Here is a 23123-nt window from a genome sequence, read left to right on the forward strand (position 1 = left end):
CCACATTACATAGGGCATCAGAAAAAGTCTTTGAAGGGGATTTTACTTGTAAGAACAGTTTTTAGATTAAATATGCATTCTAAGGAACCTGATAGAAGTTAACATATCATAATATCATGTTCACTTTTGTATATATATATTCATCTCAAAGTTTTCTGAAATTCAGTGCTGAAAAGTTCCACAATAAAGTCATTTTATCCAAAATAGTTCCAATGGAGTTAACTCCTAGTTTTTGAAGGCCTAGGTAAAAACATTGTCTTTGGCGATTCTTTTGAGAGCAGAAAAGTCAATGTCCTCATCTACATTCCTAAATCTATGACTTACAGCACCCACTAGTGTCTTTACATTAATAGCCAGTTGAAGTATTTAAAGGAAAAACAATTACTGAAATAAGCTAACATGAAAAGCAGGAATAAAATGTTCCCCCTATAAGTCCGGAGTGCATCATTCCACCAATACACATAAATCAATGAGATGAGGACACACACGTATAGGATGTGGTTGCTGCTCCGTCATTTCAGTCGTGTCCAACTTCTCATGACCCCACTTGAGATTTTCTCGCCAAAGCTACTAGAGATGTTTGCCATTTCCTTCTCCAGTTCATTGTACAGATGATTAAACTACAGACAAACAGGATTAAGTGATTTGCCCAGGGTCACACAGACAGTAAGAAGTAAGAGTCTGCGGCTAGATTTGAATTCAGGAAGATATGTCTTCCTGACTCTAGGAGCAACACTTCATCCATTACACTACCTAGATGCCCAATAAATTCTAATTACTGTATCGGGTAAAAGTACTAATTTTTCATACCTCTTCACTCAGTAATCTCACTAATGGACATATACTCCAAGGATGTCAAAGATAAAAAGATCCAGTATAAACCAAAATATTTATGGCAACTTGTTGTGGTACCAAAAAAGTGGATGGGTGCTCATCACCTGGGAAAAGGCTGAAAGAAAATAGTATTAAATATTCATGTAATAGGAGTTAATAGTACTCAGCAAGAAATGACAAATGTGAAGAACTGAAATTTGAAAAGATTTGTACAAACTGATGGAGGATGAAATAATCAAAATAAGAACAAGTATCTATGGTAATGTAAAGGAAAAGGTCATTAAGAGGAAGCTTAATTTAGAATAATAATTGTAAACACACAGAGAAGAGATAATGAAACAAATCTCCCTTTTCTAGGCATGGAGATGGATGGGGCAAACAGGAGTTGGTACCAGCATGCAGAGTACCACATACATTGTCAGACATGGCTAATGTCGGTTGTTCTTTCTCTGTTAAATCCCTGTGTAGGGGAGGGAGTCAACATATCCTTAAATATTGTGGGGGGGGGATAAAAAGTGAAAATATAATTTATTTGAGGAGGGAGAGAAAGGCTTTAGGCTGCTGGTGAAAAGGGAAAAGGAGGGAGTATTCGAGTTGTGTTTTAAAGGAAATGAAAACATTTTTGGTATAGGGTGGGCCAAAAGAAAAGTCATGAAGAATTCTGATGTTTTAATAACTTTTTGAAAATGTTTTTCTTTATTTCCTACACACACACACATTTATTTCCTATATATAGTATATAAAGATATGGTAACAAGTAAAGGAGTTATTAAGTATTGAAACCCCTTTGTGACTTGGTGACTTTTGGCCCACTCTGTACAATACTCTTTTGTTACTTTTGAACACACTAGAGTAAAGGATATAGTATTATTATATTGTACTATAGTATAGCTTACTTTGTGTATGCTTTTGCATAAGGGGTATAGTTTTAAATTAGATAACCTTAAGGTAGCTAAGTAACAGTGGATTAGTGTACCAGTCCTGGAATCAAGAAGACCTGAGTTTAAATCTGGCCTAAGACACTGTATTACACTGGACAAGTCACTTAACCCTGTTTGCCTCAGTTTCTTCATCTGTCAAATGATCCCAAGAAGAATATGGCAAACCACTCAAGTATCATAGCAAAGAAAACTCTAAATGGGGTCATGAAGATTTGGATGCCACTGAAATGACTAAATAACAACAAAGCCCTCAAGGTAGCATAGTGAGTCAGTTGTGAAATCTTTTAAAATATTTTTAAGTTAGAAAGGTTTTTTTCCCCAGAAATTCTGAAGATCATCAAAAAAATTTTCTAAACAAGTGCACCATTTGAGGGTAATACATATGTAATATATGTATGTATATATAATGCATAATATTTAAGTATTAAACTATTTTCTCCATAAACTATATGTTTGTTTATTTTTCACATTGGTGCTCTCATACTGGCCAGTTATGACATTCCATATTTACTAATTTTAAAAAATTTCTAAAAAGCATTTGGAAATGTTGGACTTTTAAGTTCTATAACTGTCAAATATTTTCTATTAAAGATTTCAAATATCCTAAAGTCCAGATTTTCAGAGAAAAAGCAGAAAGTCTACAAGGAAAATGTAGATATTGAGAAAGGCTACCTTGTGATATTTGACAATTAATAAAGATTTGACAGAGTATGTACACTCAGGATGAAGATGAAAACAATATTTTCAAACTGGCCTTACCTTGGTGTAATATACGACCAAGAAGACCCTGTAAAACTTAGAGTGAACCAAAATGAGGACTCTCCAACCCACAATTATATATGGAAACATTATCTCTTACATTTCTTTGCAAAGCTTAAATTAGAATACATAATTTGAAATTAATTCAATATAACTATTATTAAAGTAATTTATATTTATGTTTTCTTCATAAAGCATCCTGTTCTATAAACATCTATATGGGGGGATGGTTCTTTTGGAATTTTTATTGTTTCACTGGTGATCCATTCATTGGGTATAATGCCTTTATTCCCAGTATGATAAAGATACCACAATCCTTTATACAGTAGGCGTTCAATAAATGTGTTGAATTAAACTGAATGATGATCATGTATAATACTTAGCAGCTATTGCTCTCTTCTTGATATTGAAGCTGATTGAATAGAACTAATAATTGTTTTCAGACTGTATGAAAAACAGGAAAAAATTTCCAGAAATATTACCAAAACAGATGCCACTTTAGAAATTAAAAATAAGGGCCAACAGTAGACATTCACCACCAAATTTATCAAAGGTAATGAATATAAATTTACCACCAGATTGAGCCCATGAAAAGGCTAAGAACCAAAACTAGAATGAAAAGACCAACTATGAGTTATATCCATAGGAACTTGAACAACAAAATTTCAACACGAGAGTGTCAAGTAGCTAAGTCAAGCAGACCTGTTAATAAAATCAGAGAGGTTCAAGATAATGCCACAGGATGAGGTAACTGAGATTAGGAACTATTGAAAGATCATTCTTATTGAGTCAAGACTTATTGATTAAAACCCAGCAAGGAAAACATAGAGCTGTACAGTATATCCCTGCAGGTTGGAAAAATGAGCACCTACTGAATAACTATAAAGACATCACAAAGTAGCCTATATTATATGCCAGATATTTCCTATTATTCATAAGTGGAGACATATACAAACCTCGAAATATTCTTGAGAATTAAAAAAAAAGCTATCTTGGAATAATGGCATTGTCACAAAAGAAACTATCAACCCAACTCACCCAGGTATGACACTGAACCACATAAATTTAAGAATGATGTTTTTTAATAGAAATTGTCATACAGAACACTCCAAATCTCATGAAATGGAAAACTCTTAAATACAGAGATCTAGTAAAATAAATCAAAGCCATGTGGGAACAGGAAGAAATACATATCTCTATCATTCTGTCTACTACTAAACTTTTCAGTAAGTCTACAGAAGATGAGCCTATATCCCAATACTTTCCTCCAAAAACCAACAGTCATTTGAGCCACTTTTTCAATAGTACGCTAAACAGTAACAATAAAAGAATAACAGGATAGTTATTTGGTTTAATTTCTCAAACTCTTCACTGTCCTTGACTCCTCACTCAAATGAGACTGCTTTCTTCAAAGTTGCCAATGATCTTTTCATCAGCAAATTGGATGGTCTTTCCTCAATCCTAATACTTCCTGACTTGCCTGTCATATTTGACATGTTCATGTTCATTGTTCATGCTCGTGTTCAGTGACAATGTCACAATTCATGGTCAAATGCATGTTTTGTGTGCACTTAGCATTTGGGTGTAAAGATAGTGTGTAAAATCCAATATGGAGTCACAGTATTTAAACTGACAAACCTAATGTTTCATTTACTTTGAGTGGCCAAATATAAAAAGTAATCTTTTTAATTAAAGTGGTGCAGTTTTGTATAACAGTATCAGTAGTTCGATAAATTTGAGTTTCCATTAAAAAAAAAAGATACTGTCACCTTCTCTCCCTGGATACTTAATCTTTGCTCTCCAGCTTACTGAAAATGATATGTGTGTCACCTATAACAACTGTAATATAGATTTGCTTCAATTTAGAAAAGGAATTTTCCTGATGAAAAGTTGAAGTGGGTTTCAAATCTATTTGTTAAAAAATATTATAATGCAATGTCTTCGTATTACTTCACACAATAATAGGCTGACAACTAAAAAGATGCAATAAAATTTCCCATAATAAGTAAATGGAATTGAAAGATGAACACTTAAATTAGTGCAGCCAACAATGTACTTCTTCCATTTGGATCTATGTATCATTATGAGATATATTTTTAACTATGATATTTATTGAAACTAGATACTGAAAAAAATTACTTTTAACTAGAACTCTGAATCACTGTAACAAACATTATAGCACATATATGGTTAAAACTAGTATGCAGAGGGGGCAGCTAGGTGGCGCAGTGGATAGAGCACCGGCCCTGGATTCAGAAGGACCTGAGTTCAAAACCGGCCTCAGACACTTGACACTTACTGGCTGTGTGACCCTGGGCAAGTCACTTAACCCTCACTGCCCTGCCAAAAAAAAAAAAAAAAACCCCAAACAAACAAACAAACAAAAAAAAACTAGTATGTAGTGATACCAAGTATATGGTACAAGTCATACCAAGATTTTTGGTTTTTTGTTTTTTGTTTCTTTGGGCTTTTTTGTTTTTTGGTGAGGCAATTGGGATTAAGTGACTTGCCCAGGGTCATACAGCTAGTAAATGTTAAGTGTCTGAGGCCAGATTTGAACTCAGGTCCTCCTGACTCCAGGACCGGTGCTCTATCCACTGCGCCACCTAGCTGCCCCATACCAAGATTTTCAAAAGTAATAAAGCATATCCAATTATGAAGCACTGTATTACTACCACTCATATAAAATTAATAATATTTAATAAGAATTAAATTTGTATATGCTATTTACAAGTACAAAATAATTTTCCAAATGTTACTTCTTATGCTTATCTTTTTTCATTTACTTTTCTTTGTATATTTCATAATATTCATTATTCATTCAACAATAAGTAAATATAAATAAGAAATGAATACTCAAAAATTTTTATTAACAAAGTTTGGAAACCATTTCTTGAATAGCCAAACTCAAAAAGTGATCATTATTTACTCATCATGATTATCCATCATTGGTACTATGCTTTTCATAATTTTTATTATTTTATTCATTATTTAACCAATGGTTTGGATAAGGAAATAGTTGGCATACTTTACAAATGTACATGTGACACAAACATAAGAGACTGCACACAAGATGATGAAAAGCTAAGTATCCAAAAATGTAACAACAGGTCAGAACTCTGAACCAAAATCAAAGTTGTAAAGTTGGACATGTGCTCAAGAAATCAATTTGACAAAATAGAAAGTAAAAGAGGCATGACTAGATACCGGTTTGCATGAACTAGATCTTGGAATGTGATTTGATAGTGAGCTCTGTGAGTCAACAATGCGAGATAACAATTAGAAAAAGTAATGTGATCTTAGATTACAGCAACAGTAGAGTATCATAATATTGCCCTAGAAAGACTACATCTGTTGAGTATATTATATTTAGTCTCGGGTGCCAAGTTTTAAGAAAGATAATGATAAGCTACAATGTCCAAAGAAGAGTAACCGAGATGGTGAAGGTTCTTGAGATTTTGCAGTATAAGAACTGATTGGGGGAAATGGTAATCAAAGGATCATGAGCCACAGATTTAGGAAGGGAATTTGAGAGTCAGCTGAAACCCATCAAAACAAACTTCAGATTCAGAAAAATTAAGTATCATGTCCAAGGTCACTCTCTGACTCCATATCTAGTGGTCTTTCCACCATACTGTACTACCTTCCATCTTGAGAACTACAGAACTTCAGCTGCTTTTCTCATACCTGAAAAACATGAAATTTGGCACCAAAAGTATACAAAAGAATAAGTGCTTTAATACATCCCATTTTTGCAAACTGTAATTCTAGCTCCTGGACTCTTTTGTATACTTTTGGTGCCAAACAAGTCATATAGGAAGAGGCAAGCAAGGGTGTAGTTTGTACATTCAAGTAAATATAAAATACTGGGACTTTTATTATTTATTAGTAGAGGAAAGTACAAATGAAACTGATTTTGCCTATCAGGGACCCAATTTCTGGGTCAGAAGTCTAGACCTTTCAAACTGAAATGCTAAGCACTGGTCAAGTCTAAGAGGTTAAGGGAGCAGAAAATTAAGCGAAGGGCCCCATATCCTTTATGTTATATCAAACTCCTTATTTTCTGTTCAGGTATATTAATATTTCTTAACTTGACAGACCATTTGTAGTAGATGCTGATGGCAATGAAAGTCATGACTTTATTAACACAGTACTAATCATATGACCATTATTTATTTGGATGTAGCCCTTTCTCAGTGTTAAACCTTTACAAAGAAACTGAATTATGACACAGCATGGATGCCACACTGAAAGTTTATATCTGATTTATGTTTAATAATTATATTACTGGTCTGTTCAAGAAATTAAGTAACTTTTTCTTGCTTGTGCAATAGTGACCCTTTCTACTAATAGCCTAATACTGAGCCATACTTTTCTGCACTTGTAGTACACAGTGAAAATGAAAATGCATCCAACAAACTCCTACTATGTATATTAAAACATAATACCGGGGGCAGCTAGATGGTGCAGTGGATAAAGCACCGGCCTTGGATTCAGGAGTGCCTGAGTTCAAATCCGGCCTCGTACACTTGACGTTTACTAGCTGTATGACCCTGGGCAAGTCACTTAACCCCCATTGCTCCACCAAACCCCCCCCCAAAAAACCATAATATCTATACAGTTATACAAATACACTAAAATATTTTACATTAAATTAGTAGTTTATGCCCAGTTAAAATCACTGATAATGAAAAGTATGAATAATCTTGTAGAAAAAATTAAAATAAGTATGCAAATTTCAAATAGATTTATGTGTGAATATAAAAATTTTGAAGTCTTCATACCATTAATGAATGAGTTATATAAGAATATAGCTAATTACCTTCTGGAAGTATGACCTATAAGTATTTTAAATATTAAAGTACTATATGAAAATAAATCCTAAAGTGATATGCATTTTGTAATAGTGATATAAATATTTATATGAAACATTTGGACAAACCTATGTAACACTGAATACTATAACTTCATCACATGCCATTCAACCAAAACTTTTTGAAAGTGGTCTCAACATTAAGTGGGCAGGGATTAAGTAAAACTGGATTCTAAAAGCAATAAAAATATGAAGAAAGTCACAAGAAAACAGGTATTATAAGCATATTTATCAATTGAGTTTTCCAACAAAATGAAGTAAGGAATTTAATATCATTTAAACAGATTCTCCTTTCTAAATTAACTTGAATAATAAATGAGTAACGAAATTCCCATAGCAACAACCTTGCATTATATGATACACACAGTGCCCATGAAGTGCAGAAAATCTTCTTTAAGAAGCTCACAAATCAAAGTATAATGGGAATGTGTGTGGTTTTTATACTTTGGGGTCAATAAATTTTCAAGAAAAAGACATTTCCCTATTTTTATTCTCATTTTGTGACTTTATTCTATTAATCACATTTACATATATGAAATATAGCCCTACTAACACCTCAGGGCACTGCACAAAGTAGATAAAAAAAATATAGTAAAATACTAAGTCATGTACATTTACTTTCCATATATTAACAAATAAGGAAAAGAATGATTATGGACAAAGTCAAGGAAATATATTTGTGTAAATATTAATATTAGAATATTGACTCATGCACATATATACACATTATGTATTCTACTTATATATACACACATATATTTAATATGTATACTTGTTTAATGTATATTACATGTTTGGTATTTCTATATTACATGTTATATGTGTATTTAATATACATATAGTTGTTTAATATTTATATATTGAGGGCAAGAACTATCTTTTGCCCCTTTTTTGAGTCCTTAGCAGCAAGCACAGTGCCTGGCACATAGTTGATGCTTACTGTTTACTGACTGATATTAAATATGTTATATATTTATATATATATATATATATATACTTATATATATATTTATATATATATATATATACATAAAACAAGTGGAGGCCTATTTAAAAAACAAAGGTGACCTAAGCCTAATGACACCACTTCCCACCCCGCTCCCCCTACAGAAACACAGAAGGGAGGACATTCATTAACAACATTCTCCTGGAGATTCTAGTCATGATCACATGAATAATTGACACAGGAGGTTGGAAGTACAGAAAGCATTGGGTGCTACCTCCATATTCATATTCTATCTTTTCTTTTCCCCCTGAAGCATAACAGTTGCTTAAACTCTTGTCCATATTTGGCAAGGTATGTATGAAATACATTTTGTTTTCAAAATCAGCCAAACTAAAATGCAGACAGACATCAAAGGTCCATGAGAAATTCACAGATCAGCTACATAGTCTATATTTTAAATAAAACATAAAACTCTTAGTTTCCAGACCTTAGAATTCCATGAAGAAAGGTTGTTCCTTGTAGTTGACTTGTTGAGAGCCTTCCCCTCACCCCCTTTTTCTAAACTTCTGAAACCCAAATGCTCATGTAACTATGGTAACATGATGATATCTTTTAACTATTTTGTTTATGCTTTTTTTGGCTGAGTAGGCAATCCCCATGTTCCCTGAAATTCTCTACAGCATTTCACATTCACTGGAGTGGCACTTACTGATGAAGGCAGAGCATAAAAACAGCTGTCTTCCACCCACACCTCCACTAAACCAACCACCCAATTGCTTCTGCAGATGTTTTTCTTTTTTTTCTAGACCAATGGTCCCAAAACCAAATGTCACCACATTTAATATGTGAACATTTCCCTTAAAAATAAAAATAGTTCCATTAGCTTAAAAAACATAAGAAAGGGAAACAAAATCTTAAACAATTTTTGATTGCCACAAGTGGTATGGTTATTGTTTTGAAGGGCTTCTACAAAGACTACAAAACCCAAATTTCACTTACCCATTTATTGTTTTTTATTTTCTCAGTCTTGTAATTCCTGACACCTTTATGGAAAAAGGGTTTCCCATCTTAATGCAGTAAATATTTTTTTTCAGTTCAAAGAAATAAAATAGGAACACATGAATAATCAATTATACCATGTGGCCTTTTATTCACTACAAGCTAACGTTTTGAAGGGATTAAGAAGATAAATAAGTGGTTCCTTATATTCTCCTCCAAGTTCTCCTCTCCCTCCAAAAAAAAAAAAAACAACTAAAGACAAAGTTACTATTTTAAAAAAAGATCTATGTTAGTTCTTGCCTTATTTGAGTGGGCTATTAAACAATCAACAAGTATTCACTGAGTGCCTACTTATACCTTTCATGAAAAAAATCCAGAAAGCCAACATATTCTGGCTACATATACTTAACTCTTATGACAGTGAACTTATTTATAAAAATGAAATACTTGAAATTCTATTTTTAAGTCTTCTGTGACCATTTCAAGTTGATATTCAGTTGTAAAAATCAAGGCAATTTAGTAAAATAATTATGTATTTTAAAAAATAAATACTATCAAACATGTTTTTACCTTTTTATGTTAAAAAGATATCAGAGGGGCAGCTAGGTGGCGCAGTGGATAGAGCACTGGCCCTGGAGTCAGGAGGACCTGAGTTCAAATCCGACATCAGACACTTAACACTTACTAGCTGTGTGACCCTGGGCAAGTCACTTAACCCCAATTGCCTCACTAAAAAAAAAAAAAAATTAAAATTAAAAAAAAAAAGATATCAGAGTCAGTGAGAGAATACATAGTTACTTTATGAAGTTATATAAAAGTTTGGAGAAGCAGCTTGCCAGACTGACAGTTCTCAGTTTGCAAGATTTGTACAGCTCATTTTCAGCTGGGATAATAACAGATATCCAACTAAGAAAAAGAAAAAAGAAAAGAAAAGCACTTAGGCCATAATATTTAAATACTTCAAAGTCATTCTTTAATAAACATTTCAGAAATGTTATTTGTAAAAGTAGAGAGAGAAAAGAAATGCAATAATAAGACACCACATTCACATTCACTTTTAACAGGCATTAAGTGACTTGACATTTTTACCCACTACTAACTTAAATTTCAGTACTTCTTGTTCCCCAAACTTGGTATTCCATCTTTAGCTTCTATACATCTGCACAGCCTGATCTCCATGGTCCTTCTCGTTGTAGCCTCTCAAAATCTTTCTTTTCCTTCAAGATCAAATCAAGTGTTGCTTCCTACTAGAAGTTTGTCCTGATCCCCCAGTCCGTTAGCATGCATATGCCAGGAAGCTATGCTAAGAGCTGAGCTTACAAGGCAAAAAAACAGTACTCTGCTCTCAAGAAGCTAACATATTACTAATGGGAGAGAAAAGATGCAAACAATTATGTGCCAGCAAGATATAGGTAGTAATAATGGAAGGTAGTTTCCCAGAGAAGATATGTGGAAAGGAATGTGGAGAATAGGACAGTTGTCTTGCAAAAGATAAATTTTGAATTGTGACTTGAAGCCAAGTAAACCAGGAGGTGAAAGCAAGGAAGGAGAGCATTCTAAGCATGGCGAACACACTATAAAAAGGCATGAAGGAGGAAAATGGGGTGTCCTGTGTGAGAATAACAAAAGTTGTTATTGCTCTCTCCTTCCTCAAATTGCTAGTTTCCACAGAACATGTCCTAGGAAAATATAAATTCTCTGAGGCCAAGAGTTGTTTCATATGTCTTTGTGCCCACAGTGCCTTGCACATAATAGGTACTTAATAAACTGTTAATAAATTGAATTAATATGACCTTGAGGAAGTCATTACAGTACTATGATTTTAAGGATGATAGAATCACAGGATGAGAGCTCAAAAGTAATCACGAGATAATCTAATACAGTTATTCTCTTTCACAAATCAGGAAAATGAGGCACAAAGATTCCATGACTTGCCAAATGATAATATTTGTCCCACCTGTCTCAAAAAGTTGTCTTCAGGATCAAATGATAAAACAGGTGAAGTACAAGAAAGCACTTTGAAACTGCTGAGAAATTCACAAATGGAAGAAAAGGTTTTGGAAAGGAGAACAACCTCAAAGTGATGCAATATATAATTTATATATATAAATTATATATATTTATATACATAAATTATATTCAAATGTTTATTCATCCAAGTTTATTCTAATTAACTATAGAAATTATATTCTTGAAAACCCAAAGAACTCTCCCATTTTCTGTTGCCATGGAGTATCCCCCCACACACACCTTATCTCCTTTACAAATGGGCTCTGTGGCCTAGTGCCCCCTTCCCCCAGCTGGGTCACCCGTGATCTTCCGCCACAGCCTGACGGGGGCCACTCGGGAGCCATCACTAAGGTTTACATCAGCACAAGAAGAAACAAGCAACATGGGACGAATCCCATCCAGCGGTTCACTCATAGTGACCCATGACTACTACTGAAGACCCTCTGGGTTCCACTTCCAGCAACAGCTCCTATGGAAGTGCTGAGTACTCTGGGGAAGTGATTCCCCCACCATCCTGGTCTTCCCAAATCAGACCAAGGCCACTGGTGGGCGAGCTTCTTCTTCAGGAAGTTGAGTCATCCATTCATGACAACTGTATTGGAATCCCCAAAACACTCAAGAACTTTCCAGGCTGCTCATGGCACAATCACCTGTAACCTGGCTTGGGAGGCCATGAGGAAGCGGCATGTCAGTGAACCCAGCAAAACCAGCACTGGGCCTTCTGAATGAGCAGCAGCACCCTCCATGCTGCTCCCCAGCTTCTGAAGTGTGCTGGGCATTAGAGCCGATTTCCCCTCCCTACCTCCCCCCCCCACCCCGACCCCTCTCCCACCTATTCCCTTAGAATAGACAGGCTGCTTAAGTGTAGAAATAGTTGTGTTGTGTGTGTGGTTTTTTAAAAAAGGAAAGCAAAAGCAAAACACCAAAAAAAAAGTAAAAGAAACCACACTGTCATCGTTTTTTGTTGTTTTTTTACTATCCAAATCACCTATGTGCTTTCCAGCAGCCTCAGTAACTTTGTTTACTTTGTACTCAACAGAAACTAACAAACTTTGAGCAGCCTTAAAAAAAATAAACTATATTCTTTACTCTAATAAGTGCTCTTTCCAGAAATTCATAATGATGCTCTATCTGATAATAAGCTTCAGTTGCCATTTTATGTTATTTTATGACATAATACATGTTATATAATGTTTGATTCAATGACCACTTATTTATTAAGAACTCAGGGGGCAGCTAGGTGGAAGAGTGGATAAAGCACCGACCCTGAATTCAGGAAGACTTGAGTTCAAATCCAGCCTCAGACACTTGACACTTAATAGCTGTGTGACCCTGGGCGAGTCACTTAACCCTCATTGCCCCACGCCCCCAAAAATAAATAAAATAAAATAATAAAAAAGAACTCACTATGTGGAAACCATTATGCTAAGACCTGGGGATACAAACAGAAAAGAAAACAGTCCCTGACCTCAGGGAGCTCACATTCTAATGGTGCAGAGCATTCATATGGAAGGTTTTAGCTGCAAGTCAAATGGAAATGATCCGGAGTCCTTAGGGTGTAGTGGCAAAGCAGATGGTAATGAATTTTTTTTAATGCCATTTCTATTGACTGGTTTCTTATGTTGAATCATGTGATGGTGCAACAGATTTTGTTGGGAAAAACTCTTCTCTGGTTCTCCAATAGCCCTGGTTAGAGCACTCACAGAAGCAGTTAGCAGGTCACATCTCCATGGACATTCCTGGGATGATAGTGGCCAGAGGCTGGGCTGGAAGAACAAATGGTGGTTTGGAGAGTGTAGCTACTCCTCACTGAACCTCCAAAAATGTAAACATTGCTACATTATCTATATTAATCATAACCTTTGGTATAAGTAAATAACTGCCTTAGAAAATAATGGTTTCACCTTCACTAGAGGTTGATTTAAGCAAAGGTTGAAAGATCTCTTATCAGGTACCTTACAGCAGAGAATCCTTAAGTATGTGTTAAACTAGGTTGCTGCCTAAGGTGCCTTCTATCTCTATAATTTTGCAATTCTATAAAAGAACATTAAACTATATATTGGTAAATATCTCTAACCTTATTGCTAATAGAATTTTTTTCTATAATTTTATTTATGTTATATTATTATGTTTTCTGTCTAATAGAATAATTGTTCCATTAAGGAACAACTAGATTTTGCCTAGAATTCTGGAACAAAATGTATCTGCCTGGAACGATTCTGGAGACAAGGAAGAAGAGGAGTATCAGAACTAAGAAATTTTGGAATGCTGTTTTAGTTTAAGGGCAAAAATTGAATGTAAATTCAAAAGAAGAAAACTGTCACTGTTCATTTCTCAATTTTTTAAAAAGGAAAAAAAATACCCCTCTACTCTTGCCTATTAGTTGAGTCAAAAGGTAGATTTCTTTAAACAGAAAAAAAAATTCCCACAAATTATTTTAATTCAAAAGATAAAGAAACTAGTAGGAAGATGTAAAAGATTGTGAACATAACTAAAAAGGATCAAAGGAAAAGCTGGTGATCTTCAAGTCTTGATAATTTCCATGTAAGAATGTTGGTTGAAAATATCCAATAACTGAAGGATTCTGCTTTATTGGTTGCTATTAGTCAACCTGGTCCAGCATCAAATTTTAAGCAGATTTTTGTGGAAGCTTTAGATATCATCTAAGAAACAAAAATAAACCGTGATGATATCTTGGTGTTTTTTTCTTCTTGTATAAAATGAGGTCAGAATACATCATCTTGAAGGTCCTTTCCTACTTTAGTGATGTCTATGATTGAATTCACTAGTTAGGAAGACGTAAAAGCTATTTTTGTTTAAAAAAAAAAGCAAATCGCTTTGCTATAAACTCATATACAAAATAGTTATAGGTTGCATTAGCAGAAAGTAACTTTTTGAGCAGCAATCTGACTTTTTCATATTTATTTAGAACCATCTCCAGAAAAAAATTCATTTTTTATAAATTTGAGCTAATTGAAGTTTATATCAATTAATTCCCTGAGTGATAAGAACAATGTTTTTCCAGTTAGAAAAATTCACCATGGACTTTTGCCACACAGTTTGAATTTCATAAGCAGGCATATAATTTTTCATATGGGGAATTTCATATAATCAAAGACAGAGGTGGAAGAAATTTGATAGGTCATCTAATGCAACTCCTTGATTTAACAGATGAGGAAAATGATGCTCAAAGCAATTATGTGACTTTCCCTAGATCATAAAGCAGAACCAGAATTTCCCTAAAATATCCTCAAATATGATTCTTTTAAATTCCCAAGATTCCAAATAAATGAAAACAATTTTCAAAATCCCCATTCCCTAAGTTCTTTGGAATTTTCTGCTAAAAATGACATTTTGCTTCTATATTATTATTATTTGAATTTATTTTTAAACTTCTCTTCTACTCTATTCTTAATAAGTAGAAGAATAATAGTCAAAAAGCATATAAAATGGAAATGGTTCACTTGATTAGTAATAAATACAGGTTATGAGTTTTTTAAAGTACCAAATACATAAATTACTACTAAATAATTGGTAGCAGTAATTTCAAGAGAACTTATGCCACAGAATGCTTATTGAAATCCCTACAAGGTTTTATTGCCAGTGTGAGAGAAGAGAAAAAAGAATGAAGGTATACTGTACAACTGGAAGATATTTCCACTGATCAACATAAGTAGTAAGAAACTGTCTCCTATAAGGTGAGAAAGGAAAAAAAAATATTGGCAAATCTCTGAGAAAAAACAAAGACAAGTTACATCCTCACAAAATGTACCATTCTGTCGCCAATTTAAAGTAATTGGCAGTAAGATATGGGGATGCTGTCACCAGTTTATACGCCATACTGATGGTATTAAATTTGGGTACTGAAATGAAAAACTAAAAAGGATGAAATTGGATCGAAATAGAGTTGCAGCAAACAACTCTTAGATAAACTCATATCTACTTTGTTTTTCAAAAGGTCAAATAATAGTGCACTATTTTTAGACAATGTATTAATTGTACACACATTTACTTTTTCTCAGTGTCTTTATGAGCAGGTTAATATTATCCTTTTTTTTTTTTTTTTTTTTTTGCAGGGCAATGAGGGTTAAGTGACTTGCCCAGGGTCACATAGTAAGTGTCAAGTGTCTGAGGCTGGATTTGAACTCAGGTCCTCCTGAATCCAAGGCCAGTGTTTTATCCACTGCACCACCTAGCTGCCCCCAAAATTATCCTTTTTTAATATCCTTGTTTTTTAAAGAATGAAAAGGTTTAATATTTTAATTGTCCAATTTAGTTCTCAGTGAATAAAGAGGTACTAGAATGAGGTTCTTCTAACCTCAAGTATATGTCTTGTCCATTACCTATAAAAATCCTACTAATAGTTCTAATTTAATTAAGCACTCAAAGGATAATCAGCTTCTGAAAATGAAAAAAACAAACATTACCTCTACATTATAGAAAAACTAAATCAGGGGCAGCTGGGTGGTGCAGTGGATAGAGCACCGACCCTGGAGTCAGTAGGACCTGAATTCAAATCCAGCCTCAGACACTCAACACTTACTAGCTGTGTGACCCTGGGCAAGTCACTTAACCCCAATTGCCTCACTAAAAAAAAAATAAATAAATAAAATAAATCAGCTTTAGATCTAGTTGTCTATGATGTGAAACTTTAAATTAAAATTCCATTTCTAGTAACTAAACTAATTTGAAATTTTTAAGAGTAACTACGCTGAAGTTGATCTGTATTCTAACTGTGAAGAAAAATGGTGGCTAAGCAAAGGACTGGTATCAACATTGAAGAAATGAAATTTAAAGACATTCAAAGAAATAACTGCAAATAATTCTAATGTAGTAATTAAAGCCAGTTGCCTAAGACTTCGTGTTATACAAAATCTTGTTTGTCCAATTGTTGCTACTGCATAACTTTCCAAATAAACTTTTTTTGTTGTTTTCAGGGCAATGAGGGTTAAGTGACTTGCCCAGGGTCACACAACTAGTGTCAAGTGTCTGAGGCCGGATTTGAACTCAGGTCCTCCTGAATTTAGGGCCAGTGCTTTATCCACTGTGCCACCTAGCTGCCCTCCCCCCAAAATAATAAACTTTTAATCCAAATATTTTACCAATTTAGATGAATTTTATTTCTCATGAGTCTAGAAAAGGCAGCATAGTAAAGTGAAAAGATGACAAAAGTTAAAAGACAGGAGTTCAAGTTCCAATTATGCCACTTAATTGTTGTGTGACCCTGGGCTGCTGTTGTTGTTCAGTCGTATCTGACTCTCCATGACCCCATTTGGGGGTTTCTTGGCAGAGATCTTGGAGTGTTTTGTCATTTCCTTCTCCAGTTCATTTTACAGATGAAGTAACTTGCCCAGGGTGATATAGCTAGTAAGTGTCTGAGCCTGGATTTGAACACAAAAAGATGAGTCTTCCTGATTCCAAGCCCAGTATTCTATCCACTGTGCTACCTAGCTGCCTGTGACCCTCGGCAATTCTTGTAAATGCTGAAGGTAAGGTGTTTCTCCTCTTGTTAAGAAAAAGTGTTGGATTTTATGATCTCAAATTCCCTCCTAGTGTCATCATGAATTCTAGAATTTTAGGTATTTCTTATTCACCTCACATGAAGGCCTCTCTACAGACTGCCTAAATTTGAATTTTAACTTGGAATGCCAATTGCTTAGTTTAAAAAACAAAACAAAAAAACTACCATCCAAGACCTCTTTTTCTCACATTTATTAGGTTTACTTGCTTGGAGTAAGACCTAGGTCTCCCCACATGACACTGAATCCCCAGTAATTTTCTCCACCACTGGCTCTACCTTCATTCACACCCCACAACATATTGGTTTCTCAAAAGAGAGCTGAAATAATCCCCTATCCCAACTTTCAATTCCAGACTTTCCCTTCATTCAGCAATCTCTTAGACCGTTGGATAAAATATGAACTCATCTGTTTAACTTTTCAAAGTCCTTCCCAAGCTACCTTTACAGTATCATTGTACAGTAATCTCTCTTCTGTACTCTACAGTCTAGCCAAAGTATGTGTGTTTTCTATACCTCTGCACTGGCCACTCTCCATGTCAAGAATGTATGTATGAAAAAAAAAAAAAGAATGTATGCATGCCTTTCCTTATCTCTCACTCATAGAACCCATCCCTTCGTTCACTTGATTGATTGTAAAGGAACCTCCTGATGGGATGTCCAATTCTGAACTTCCAGCCAATGCCCAGGAAGTAGTTTTCCAATTCTCAGGTGACAAAGCTGTTCCAAATTGTCTTCTCCTTAATACAGCACAGGACTGTGATGATGATTACTCCTATATGGGTGTCACCAGAACCAACTCCAGAAGATAATGGGATACCTCCTAACCTTTTTCAGTGACCAGGCTGCAAATAATTTTTAGTGGTGTTGTCAACTTTATCACCACATAAAGACATCAATAAACAGCTTGAAAAACACTGTGCGAGAGGAAAATTCCTAGTTCGGTTAGGGCGCTTGTGCTCTTTTCTTAAGTCAACTCACTGCTCTGAACTTCTGTTTCCCTGTTTGTACAATGAGAAAGTGGAATAATGTGTTTTCCAAGGTCACTTTAAGCTTTAAAATTACCTGATTTTGCACCTGTTCTATTTGCACAGAAGGTAGAGGTCAGACAAATAGCAAACTCAAGCAGAAGGTGAGTCTCGGTTTAGATTGATGTTTTCATCATGTTTTAGTCAACCTGTCCACTTACAGGGCAATGTGGAATACAAGAAAGAATACATCTAGGGGTCTAGCTGGGCTAATTAGAAAGCTATTCATTCATACGCTTGCAAATTAATCCTTCAGTATTTTGTTTAAGATGTTATGAATTTCCTAGAATACCACGGCATGCTTCTGTTCAGATATGAGTATCAGTCAAATGTAACAGTATTAGCCTTTTGGGGGGATTTTCTACACCTCTATTCCCTGCACATAAACAAGAGTCAGTTATGCACAAAGTACCCATGTTTCTAGGGATTAAAATTTCTTTTCCTTGTGAAACAAGCATTTTAATATACAAGGAACAGAAGATTGTATATAACAGTAAATTATTGTAACATGCATTTACTTTTTATAAAGTAATAAACATTTTTATTTATAGTTTTGAGTTCCAATTTTTATCTCTCCTTCCCTGCCTCCCCATGGGTTATACATGTATGATTATGTAAAACATCACTGTTAGTCATTTTGTATAAGAAAACTTGGATAAAAGAAAAAAATGAAAGAAAGTGAAAAACAACATGCTTCAGTCTGTGTTCCATCAATATCAATTCTTTCTTTGGAGATGGATAGTATGTTTTATCAATAGTCCTTTGGATTTGTCTTGGATCATTGTACTGCTGAGAATAGTTGTCATTCACAATTCTTTATCAAACAATAGTGCTGTCTGTGTGTACCATTTTACTTTTTAAAGAAGTGTGTGTATATATATATACACATATATACATACATACACACACACACACACACACACACACATATATATATATATATATAGGCACTTTATTAATGCAATAACAAAACTACTCTATTTGTGTCCCCTCCAGCATATTTTTTGCTGTTTTCTGTACATTAAAAAGTGCTTCAGGGGCAGCTAGGTGGTGCAGTGGATAAAGCACCAGCCCTGGATTCAGGAGGACCTGAGTTCAAATCTGGCCTCAGACACTTGACACTTAGTAGCTCTGTGACCCTGGGCAAGTCACTTAACCCCCATTGCCCCACAAAAACCAAAAACAAAAAACCAAAACAAAAAACGAACTAAAATTGCTTTAGTAACATTCTTTGTTCTACACATTCATCGCAACTCACTAACCTATTCTGCAAAGACTCTTTGACCCAGTATTAAGTATATATCAGGGACACAAAGAAAGGACCCATGCATTGTAAAAATGTTTATAGTGGCATTTTTTTGTAGTAGCATTAGATTTCCATCAATATGTAACAATTTAATGGAAACTTACAGCAACATTAGAAATCATAAAAATAAGAAATGCAGAGAAACTTGGAAACATCTGTACAAACTGATGAAAACTAAAATGAGCAGAACCAGAACAATTTACCTGATGTTAACAACAATAACATGAAAGCAAGAAAAATTCTGAAGGACCTAAGCAGCAAACAGTAAGCAATTTTGAAAGATTAAAGATGAAAATTATATCTCACATCACTTAGCAAAAACGAACTAGAGATGTAGAATGTGGTTAAGTATTCTTGGACAAAGGCGATGTCGGTTTGTTTTTATGTTTTTAATACAAAATGCTACAAAGAATAGATTTTACATATATGCTTTCAACTAAGAGTACATTAAAATGGATACATAGCACCCTAACAGCCATGGCTTATGTTGAAATTTGACTTAATCCTCAGAATTATAACAGCAAAAAGGAAAAAAGAAAGAGCATTTTCATTAGGTCCACGCTAATCCAACCAACAAAGCAACTAAAACCCTATATTTAAAGTCCTTCATTTCCAAAATATAACACAATAATATCCTTGTGAAAATTCTAATAGAAATTACTGATGTTGGAATAATTTCTCTAAGCTCAGAAGAGAGGGTTATCAACCAGGAAGATGTTAAGGGAATAGCCTAAAGTTATGGGTGAACCGAAAAGAAGACAAGCAAAAATATCTGTTAAACTTTACTGTCCCTCTGAAGACGGAATCCAAACATAAGCCTTCCTACCATCCCCATCTCCAACTCACTCCCTCCCCCTCCCAAATGTGCAAAGAAGGGACAGAAGTTATTCAAAGGGAAAAGTGGAAAGAGTAAGACTAGTAAGAATGGAAACAGCCATGTAGAAAACGGAGATGCCAAAAAAGACCAAACACAAAAAAAGCTGAAAATGTTAGGAGATGTCAAGTGAATTGTGTGAATTTTTGATAACTGTGTACTTCTGGTGACAGCATAATGTGAAATACTGAAATACTATTTTTATCAAATTCTGGAAAAATGCATAATTTTATTTTATTTTTATTTATTGGAAAGACATACACAGACTGGAAAAGGGAGAAAAAGGATACTGATGATTCCTGGCTATGGGGCGTATATGACCCTGAGGCTGAAACTGAGAAAATACTCTGCCAAAATTTACATAGATCAAGATTACATACTTTAGTGTTTTGGTATACAGACTTACAGTTCCAAAAGTACAAATTTCATCCACATCTCCAACTGAAGCCCAAAGCCCCTAGTAAGCTTTAAAGGCATGCTACCAATTATACAAATAATGGATATTTGATTCATTTTATTTTGATATAAATTTGAGAGGCAACATGATATAACAGAGAGCTGCTTTTGGAGGTAGGGATATCTGAGTTCAAATCTTGTCTCTTTCATGCTTAAATGATAATACATTTAGAGCTGTAAGGGACCTTAAAGGTCATTTGGTCCATGCTCCCCATTTTACATATAAGGAAACTGAGGCCATAGGAGGTAAAGTGACTAAGCCTGAAAGTCAATAGAATAAAATGGTGATTTTTCCCCCTCCTTTCTTTGCTCTATAAGGCTGAAATCAAATAAAAAGTAAAACTATTGAGTCATTTTGGCCTTGAAATGACTTAACCACGGAATGTCCCATGTCCCTGGTGATTCTGTCAACTTCTTGTTAAAGGCTGTGAGAATATGCATCTTTCTACTTAAGATTTCCTGAGACATGTTCTATGGAATTCAGACAAGAAGTCTAAAATGTTTAAAGTGTCTTTAGATGATTTCTCCATGTAAAATTCCTTCTGGAGGTGGATTCAACCTCATAATAGAATTTGTCTAAAAATATAACTTTTACTTATAATGGGGGATCTAAATAAATGAGGAAAAAATATCTACTTAATTTTATCCAATAGTTTCTCTCTTTCAACACATTAAATATTTGTAAGAACTCTGAACAAGTAATAGTTTATTTTATATTACATTATATACAACATAAATGTTAAATATAATCTATATTACATTATATACATATATAATGATATATTCTATTTTAATAAAATAATTTTCCCTGTTCTCTTTTTGGGGGGAAGGGTACTTATGAAGAGTAAAACAGCTCAAAGGTAGTCAAGGAAGATAGAAGTAGAGAGATGATCCCCAAATTTGTCAATAAACTTCTGAAACATCTAGAGTTTATTCTAGTATTTTAGCATCATTGTGGTAATATGTAGCTGACTGTATAGTTTAGTGGCAAAAGCAACAGTGGGATTTAATGATGATTATGCATGCAAGTGCGTATACATAATTAGATAAATGTACATAACTACCTGCAAATATATGTACACGTATATATGTGTATATAAATATAAATTGCTATTCAGTCATTTCAGTCATGTCTGACTCTGTGACCCTATTTGGGGTTTGCTTGGCAAAAATAATAGAGTGGTTTGCCATTTCCATCTCTAGCTCATTGTACAGATAACGAACTGAGGCAAAATGGGTTAAATGACTTGCCCAGGATCACACAGCTAGTAAGTGCCTGAGGCGAAATCTGAACTCAGGTCTTCCTGACTGCAGGCCCAGCATTCTATCCATTGTGCCATCTAGCTGCCTATAATATAAATATGTCTATAATAACATTATGAAGTAAGTTTCCAAATGATTAGGAGCTGGAACATGCTCTGGGCCCTGACTACATACTAGCCTAAGCTAACTCTGGGCATCATTTATTTCACATGGGAAATTCAGGAGTCTTACTAGATACTTTTTATGATCCCTTCTATATGGAAATCCTATCAGCCTATGCAAAGCATGCTTTAGCAGAAGAAAGAGCGCTAAGCACTGGAAGAGGCTGGTTCAATTCCTACCTTAGACACTTCCTGGCTGAACAAAGGCAAGGCGCTCGATTCAGTTTTTCTAAAATGTAATATGAGAAATATTATATTCCCTTGCTTCACTGAATTGTTGTGAGATAATGGTTTGCAAACCTTAACGAGCCATAGAAATTTGACAGTAATTATATAAAAACCTACAAATCTGAAGTCATAGTGGTAATAGTTAGTAGTAATTATTAATGAAGATATGGCCCTTGGCCTCTAGAGATTCACAGTCTAAAGGAAACTGCACTGAAATATTTGGAGATACAAAAGGACCACACAGACCACAGACAACTGTAGAAACACAGAAAGATAATACTTTGACAATAAGCTAAAAATAAAGTACTTAATGTACATAAGCATTAGCACAAATGGTTTCTGTGTTGTGGGAAGCCTTAATAGCATATCCAAAGCAGATGATTATGGTGGGAAACTGCCAAATCATGTCTATCTAGTAAAGACATTCAAGTAATAACCCAACATGTACATGAAAAAGCTGACTTCTAGGTGTCGGCAATTAAGTAGAAAGGCAAATCCTAAAACCTGTAAAAGAGGGAAAGGCCTGAAATGCTATTAAGGCAGGGTATATGAAAAAGCTATAGGTTACTTATTATAGGAAATAATATATTTCCCTTCACAGACCATCTTATCCCCTTCCCCTCCCCCTGTGGGCAATGAGGGTTAAGTGACTTGCCCAGAGTCACACAGCTAGTAAGTATCAAGTGTTTGAGGCAGAATTTGAACTCAGATCCTCCTCAATCTAGGGCCCGTGCTTTATCCACTATGCTACCTAGCTGCCCCCCACAGACCATCTTCTAAAGCCTTCTGGGTATGAAAAGCAAAACAGAACTTAAGTATGCAGTATGAGAAAAGAGACCATATTTGGACTCTTCTCAGAGTCCTGGGGACAGAGAGTGGGTTTAGTTTCAAACCCTGACTTAAGTTTCATTTCTTAAAAAGTTATGT

The 23123-nt window shown here is 34.6% G+C and overlaps 1 protein-coding gene and 1 pseudogene across 2 annotated transcripts in view; one reads left to right on the forward strand and one right to left on the reverse strand.

Moving 5' to 3' along the window:
• Window positions 1-23123, reverse strand: part of FOXP2 (forkhead box P2) — a 693998-nt gene that overhangs the window by 465642 nt on the left and 205233 nt on the right. The gene's annotated exons all lie outside the window — the stretch shown is intronic.
• Window positions 11745-12091, forward strand: LOC122728457 (annotated as a pseudogene).

This window comes from Dromiciops gliroides, chromosome 5 (assembly GCF_019393635.1).
Source record: "Dromiciops gliroides isolate mDroGli1 chromosome 5, mDroGli1.pri, whole genome shotgun sequence".
NCBI classification, from domain to species: Eukaryota; Metazoa; Chordata; class Mammalia; order Microbiotheria; family Microbiotheriidae; genus Dromiciops; species Dromiciops gliroides.